Source organism: Gavialis gangeticus, unplaced genomic scaffold (genome assembly GCF_001723915.1).
Source record: "Gavialis gangeticus isolate Ggan-Ray unplaced genomic scaffold, GavGan_comp1, whole genome shotgun sequence".
Classification (NCBI taxonomy): Eukaryota; Metazoa; Chordata; order Crocodylia; family Gavialidae; genus Gavialis; species Gavialis gangeticus.
The window spans coordinates 7,085,959-7,091,603 of NW_017729011.1; the positions used below are offsets into that span (position 1 = coordinate 7,085,959).

The window sequence follows — 5,645 nt, forward strand, 5'->3', positions numbered from 1 at the left end:
ACATTCCTCCCGCAAATATGCACGTCGCTTAAAACTGAGACTGCAAGGTATAATGCACACCATTAAATGCTTGCATTTCACTGGATGACTGATCCTGGTGTTGCATTGAGTAAAGAGGCCAGAATAAAGTGTGGGTTATAATAAGGACAGAGGCCACATCCACGTGGGCGTGGCCATTTGTTTCCCTGGGGACAAGAAGCAGCAGCACACCTTGTGCCGCTGATGCTTGTCCTTGGGGAATGCCTGTGCCACGTGCCCTCTGGTGCACGGCAGGTTACCCCAGTTGGTGTGGGGGTGGCTGGCCCCAGCAGCCGTACTTGAAATCCTGGGGGTCTTCTGGGGCTGTAGCTGTGGTGATCCTGCCACCTGGAACCTGGCCAGCAGTTGGAGCATGGCTCTGGGTGGCCAGGCTGTGGTTTTGGGTGGCATGTGCTGTTGCTGCATGTGCCGCCCCACTTTTTTTTGTGTGTGGGTTTTTTGACCTTGGGATCTTCCAGGGTCAAAAAAACCTTGCAGCGTGGAGAACAGCTGAATGTGCGGTGTGTGGTGCGACAGACCTGTCTGCCGCACCACATGCTGCATGGCCGCATGAGTCTGGATGCTGCCAGAGGGGTCAATCCTGCCTCCACATTAACAAGCCCCAACTCTTGCTCTTCATCTTCACCCATTGAAGCCCCTGGGGCTGTCATAATTCAGCCAGACAGATTTAGCCCTTAACATTACAAAAACATGCATTGTTGAGAGGAAGCGTAAGTGAAGGAAGAAGCTTTCTTGGGCTCTGTTATTCTGGAACTCCCGAATTTTGTGCCACCCCTAAAACTCACAGGCCCTCTTCCTCTCCAGCAGTAGAACTGGGCACAGCAGACAGCAGCCTGTCAGATGGTGTCATTTCCTTCAGCAGCAAGGGCAGAAAAAGGGTAATTGAGGATCTGTTACAGTATTACTGTTTCTATTGCAATAACACCTTTTGGCCCTAATCATGGATTACAGTAGGTACTATACAAACACATTATTAATATTTATACTTAAGTAGTACCTAGCAACCTCAGTCAGGAATTAGGGCATCATTGTGCCCTTTCCAGTGGCTTAGTGCATTGCAAGTCATACAGATCTTTCCTAGCCTTTGTTCTTCGAAGAAGTCTTTTGAGAGGTGTCTGCATTTTAATAGCATAACAGGCACTTCTGAATCTTTGGAGTGGGCTGTTTCTCCCTTTGCTTGTACTGTGTTGGCATCAGTGTCATTCCATTGACTTCAGCGACATCACTTCTGATTCTGACTGGAGCAAGTGAGAGGAGTCCGTGGTGTACATATTTCTTTTATATAAAGCCCGTGGAAGAACAGAGAAGTGTATTTCCATCAGATGAGCAGGAGTATTGAATTCACTGGGTGTAAATGGTATTTAAATCTATTGAAGAATTTTAAGAAGGAAAAGGATCTTATTTTTGCTGCCTTGCTGCTAGTAAACACAGCCCAAACAGTTGATTTGCGTGTCATAGATTCATAGATGCTAGGGTTGGAAGGGACCTCAACAGATCATCATGCCTGCTGAAGGGTTAAAGAAATCAGAGCAATCCAGACACTTGACAATGCTGCTCCATTCTGCTTTTGCCCTATAACTACCCATTTCAAGGAGAAGCATTTGGTTTCCCCCTCTCTCTCTCTTTTCCCACCCAACTGAAACCTTCATGGTACTAATAAAAAGATAAGTGCCCCAGATGGATTTCATTGTCTATAATCTTTTTTTTTTTTTTTAAATGGAATTTTGTTGTGTTCCAAGCCAAATCTAATTCAAATCCATGAGTCAGGCCAGAACCATAAGTGGCCCTACAACTGGCAAACATCCTCCACCCCCCTGCAGATATTTCCATGGTCTTTTGGTGGGCATCCTAGGTGCAGGCCCAAGCCTAGAGGCTTGGAGTTCAGATGCTCCCTAGTTTTGCCTGCCCTCAGCCATATGGCTGCAGGAGCAAGCTAAAGAGGAGCCTCTTATTTCCATAAAGTGGGTTTTAAGCCCCAACACCTTGAAGGGTACTAAACCACGCCAGGAGAACAGTTATCCCCTGGGTGCTTAAGGAAAACCGCCTTCATGGACTCGGATACATGGTGCTTCCCCTACCACAAGGATAGACTAGTACTTCCCATCTGAATAAGTTATATTTCATTGTCTATAACCAACTCAATTTGGCAAATGAGTAATATGTCAGCTTTCTCCTTTCCTGAAATGTTGCTGGCTTCCTGATTCCTTTCAGACAGGTTTCAGGGTGGGTGGTTTTGTAAATTATGGTTAAAATGGTGAGCAAGAGTCAGCAAGATCTGTGAATCCAGTTGTCTGGGCTGGCATCTGGAGATAAGAGCCTGTAGAATAATTGCTTATTATTGACTGATTGCCAGCTTGGGCTGTTTGCTTGAAGAAAAATCAATAGCAATCAATCTTCAAAGCCTAAACTTTCAAGGAATAGGAGTGCTTTCCAAATTAGGAGTGACAGGTCAGGATGATTCTGTATCTGACATCCCCACTTCATATTTGGGTGTAATCCTCTTGTGAAGGAAGAAGCACAACACGAGCTCTTCCTGCACCGAGGCTTTCATAACTGCCTACATTAATAATGCCTGGGATTTCCCTTCTGTTTCAGGGCTAGATCATGGACAGTTCTAATTCCTCCTGCAAGATGCAAAGCACCCTCAACTCTTGGCGGTCAAGGGTGCTCAGCAGCGAACAGAATGAACACAGCCCCGATTTTAATAAATTGCAAAAGCATAGAAGAAGGAGGGGTGGGTGAACAGCCTGTGCTATGACACATCCAAACCAACCAGTTTGGATGCTTTATAAATAAAACAAAATCTCTATTTTAATGCCTGGTAACAGAGATTGCCTTTCAGTGGGTGAGTCTGTTTAGGTGACAACAGAAGAAAATATCCAATGTCACCATACGCTTTATCATTCCTTATGGATACTGTCACTATGGTTAGTGTTCATTTCACAAAGCAGGCATCACCCTTATTTAACACTCTCATGGCACATTGCTGCTTTAGTGCCGTGTTGTGCATGCAGTCTGAAGCAGGGTTTGTGATGCTGTAGAAGTACAAGATTCTCCAAAGCACTCAGATATTTGGGATTAGGCGGGGAGGAGCGAAGGTTGGATTCTGAGCTCGCATCTCTAGCCTCAGCTTAGCCCAGATTTACATCAGAGTTCAGAGACCCAGACCTTGGCCCCTAAATCTTCTAGACAGAAGCAGCAGTCACAGCCCTGAAATATGAGCATTTATGGGGGAGGGGGGAGGCTTGTATTCCTATCAGCTGTGAAGAGTAATTAAGTAACAGGCCATAAAATAGATCAGAGGAAAAGGGAGGGAATGTTTTCCTGATGATAGTACAAGAAGATGAAAATGGGAGAAGTCAAGAGCATGTATTTTTCAGAGCATAAAGCTTGGTGTTCATTTTCACCAGAGAGGCACCGTGTTTGAGGTGAGGGAGCAAGACTGAAGTTGCTGTCTTTAAGATATAATGTGCAAGGCCCTGGACTCGGTGGTTTCAGTCATGTTTAGATATTGGATTTGTTGTCTACTAGCAAATCCTCATTTGCATGGGCCCTTAATCTGTAGAGTTAAAAGCATCTGTTGCCTACTGTGCTGCAATATTGAGAACTCAATTTTTAAGCTGTTACCTTTGAATGCAAGCCTTTCCACCCCCTCAGATCTTCCGCCCAGATTTTTTTTTTCTGAAAGCAGAGGTGAGCCAAGAAGTGGTACAAAGGAAAAATCTTGTCACTGTTTTGATTAAAGCTTCGGTGAAGAACCTGTCCACCACACTGTAAAGAGAAAGCCAAGGGCAGACATTTAAACCTATGTGTCTCAGAGTGAAACCATTAAAAAAAAAAAAATCTCTGAAAATGCATGTTAGTCTGAAGGCTGTTAAAGTCATAGAAGGTAAGGAGTTGGACAGAGACCCTTGCTAGGACTTTAGAAAGGCATTAGCACTTGTTTATGGGGCTATTCAACTTTGCATGTAGTCCTGAAATGGCATTTCCTCATGTCTGCAGCAGCCCTCATTTCATGAAATGGATGCAACTGCTGAAAAAAGATCTCGCGTGAGCATGCTCACTGGAAGATTAATCCTTTAGAGGGAGTTGGAGAGTTAAGCTACTGTAATTTCTCTGCAGTTGGCTGCAGTAAACAACTGCTCTAAAGACACGAGGAAAAAAAATTGACGGAGGTACATGGGACTAATGTACATATCTTTTTGTGTTTGTACTTTAACCTAGAGGGTTTGATGATGGTTTTCTCTGTAGAGATCTGGGGAAGAGGGATCTTTGTTATGATTTTATGGGTGACCTTCATGTTGTGGGTTCTTTTTTTTTCCTCTAGGCCAATGTAATCCTATTTCAGTGCAAGGCCATGCTGAGGTGCTGGTTTACTGTGTAGAAGTGGGATAGAGCACCATTTTTTCCTACATGTTGAGCTAAATGAATATACCAGTTGAGGCCTGCTGCACACTGAGCTGTGTTGGCCGCAGGGAGCTGATAACCCCTAGCACTTTTGAGTTGTGATCATAACCCAGTGCAACTTTTTTTTATTTTTAGATATCATGAATCTGTTGAAAAGAACAATGATAGAGTGATTACCTTTGATTGCTTGCAGAATAATTCTCTCTCAAATTCTTTTTTCAAATGCATTGAGACCTGCAAAGCTGTTGTAGCAGATGGGAAAAGATCAGTGAGATATTTTAGCTTTGGTTTAAAGGGCAATCACTTTTACATGCTGAGGGGAGAGTGCCTTGTCAGTAAGGTAAGTGTGCATGAGGGCTGTGTCAAGGTGAAACTAGGCCATTGTATGTAATTTTTTTCAATTGCCATTTTGTGGGTGCCGGCTGGAAGAGTGCAGACTCCTCGTCAGTGGAAGGAAGGCATTGTACCTACTTCTCCCCAGAAAGCATGGATGAAGAAGAACCTTATTTACCACCTTTGATGTCTTGATTAACAATATAATCGACAAGAAGCTTAAGACTGTAGAACAATTGCTAGATTGGGCCCTGTTGTAACTCCATTGAAGTCAAACTCTAACCCAGTTTAATTTCTTTCTGAGGCTGCTTTAGCACCGTGCGTGAGGGCTGGAATAGGCAGAGCTCAGTGACCCACATCTTGGGTCTTTGCCATTTAAAACTTCTAACGAATCTTTATGGAGGATGATAAAACTGAAGTGAATTGGTTGCGAGTGAAGCATGCTGGGGGATTTTTTCTGGAGGGGTTGGGTGGGTGACTAGCATTGATTATTACATAACTAATAATAATTCACTTGCCTAAAATAGCAAATTTTTTTACCGAGTGCTGCCTACTATGTCTGTTTCAGGGCTGTATTTCTGGAACAATAGGTTAAAGCAGTACACCCCTCCTTTTTTGGTGGGGGGGGTAGGGGGAAGCTGAAGTGTCTTGAAATTTGATGATGAAGATTGAACAATATGCATCGTTCCTTTTGTACTGCCTATGTCATTGAGAAGCCGTGTTGGATAACTATAATGTTAGTCCTGGCATGACCCATTGTTAATGTATTTCCAACAGCAGCAGTGTGTGTTTTCAGTGCTGTGTATGGAAAAATGACTACTTATTTCCTTGGTAGTGGTGAGAAGAAGGGGATAGTGCTTTAATAG

The 5,645-nt window shown here is 43.8% G+C and overlaps 1 protein-coding gene across 3 annotated transcripts in view; it reads left to right on the top strand.

The window, feature by feature from the left end:
- The window catches only part of EHMT1 (euchromatic histone lysine methyltransferase 1), a 187,024-nt gene that overhangs the window by 43,822 nt on the left and 137,557 nt on the right, over positions 1-5,645 (top strand). The window contains exon 1 of one of the 3 annotated variants that reach the window (XM_019510477.1): positions 4,156-4,214. The exons of the other annotated variants lie outside the window; for them this stretch is intronic. The gene's annotated coding sequence lies outside the window, so the exon portion shown is untranslated. Of the gene's footprint in view, positions 1-4,155; positions 4,215-5,645 lie in introns of those variants that run through there. 3 annotated transcript variants of the gene reach the window in all.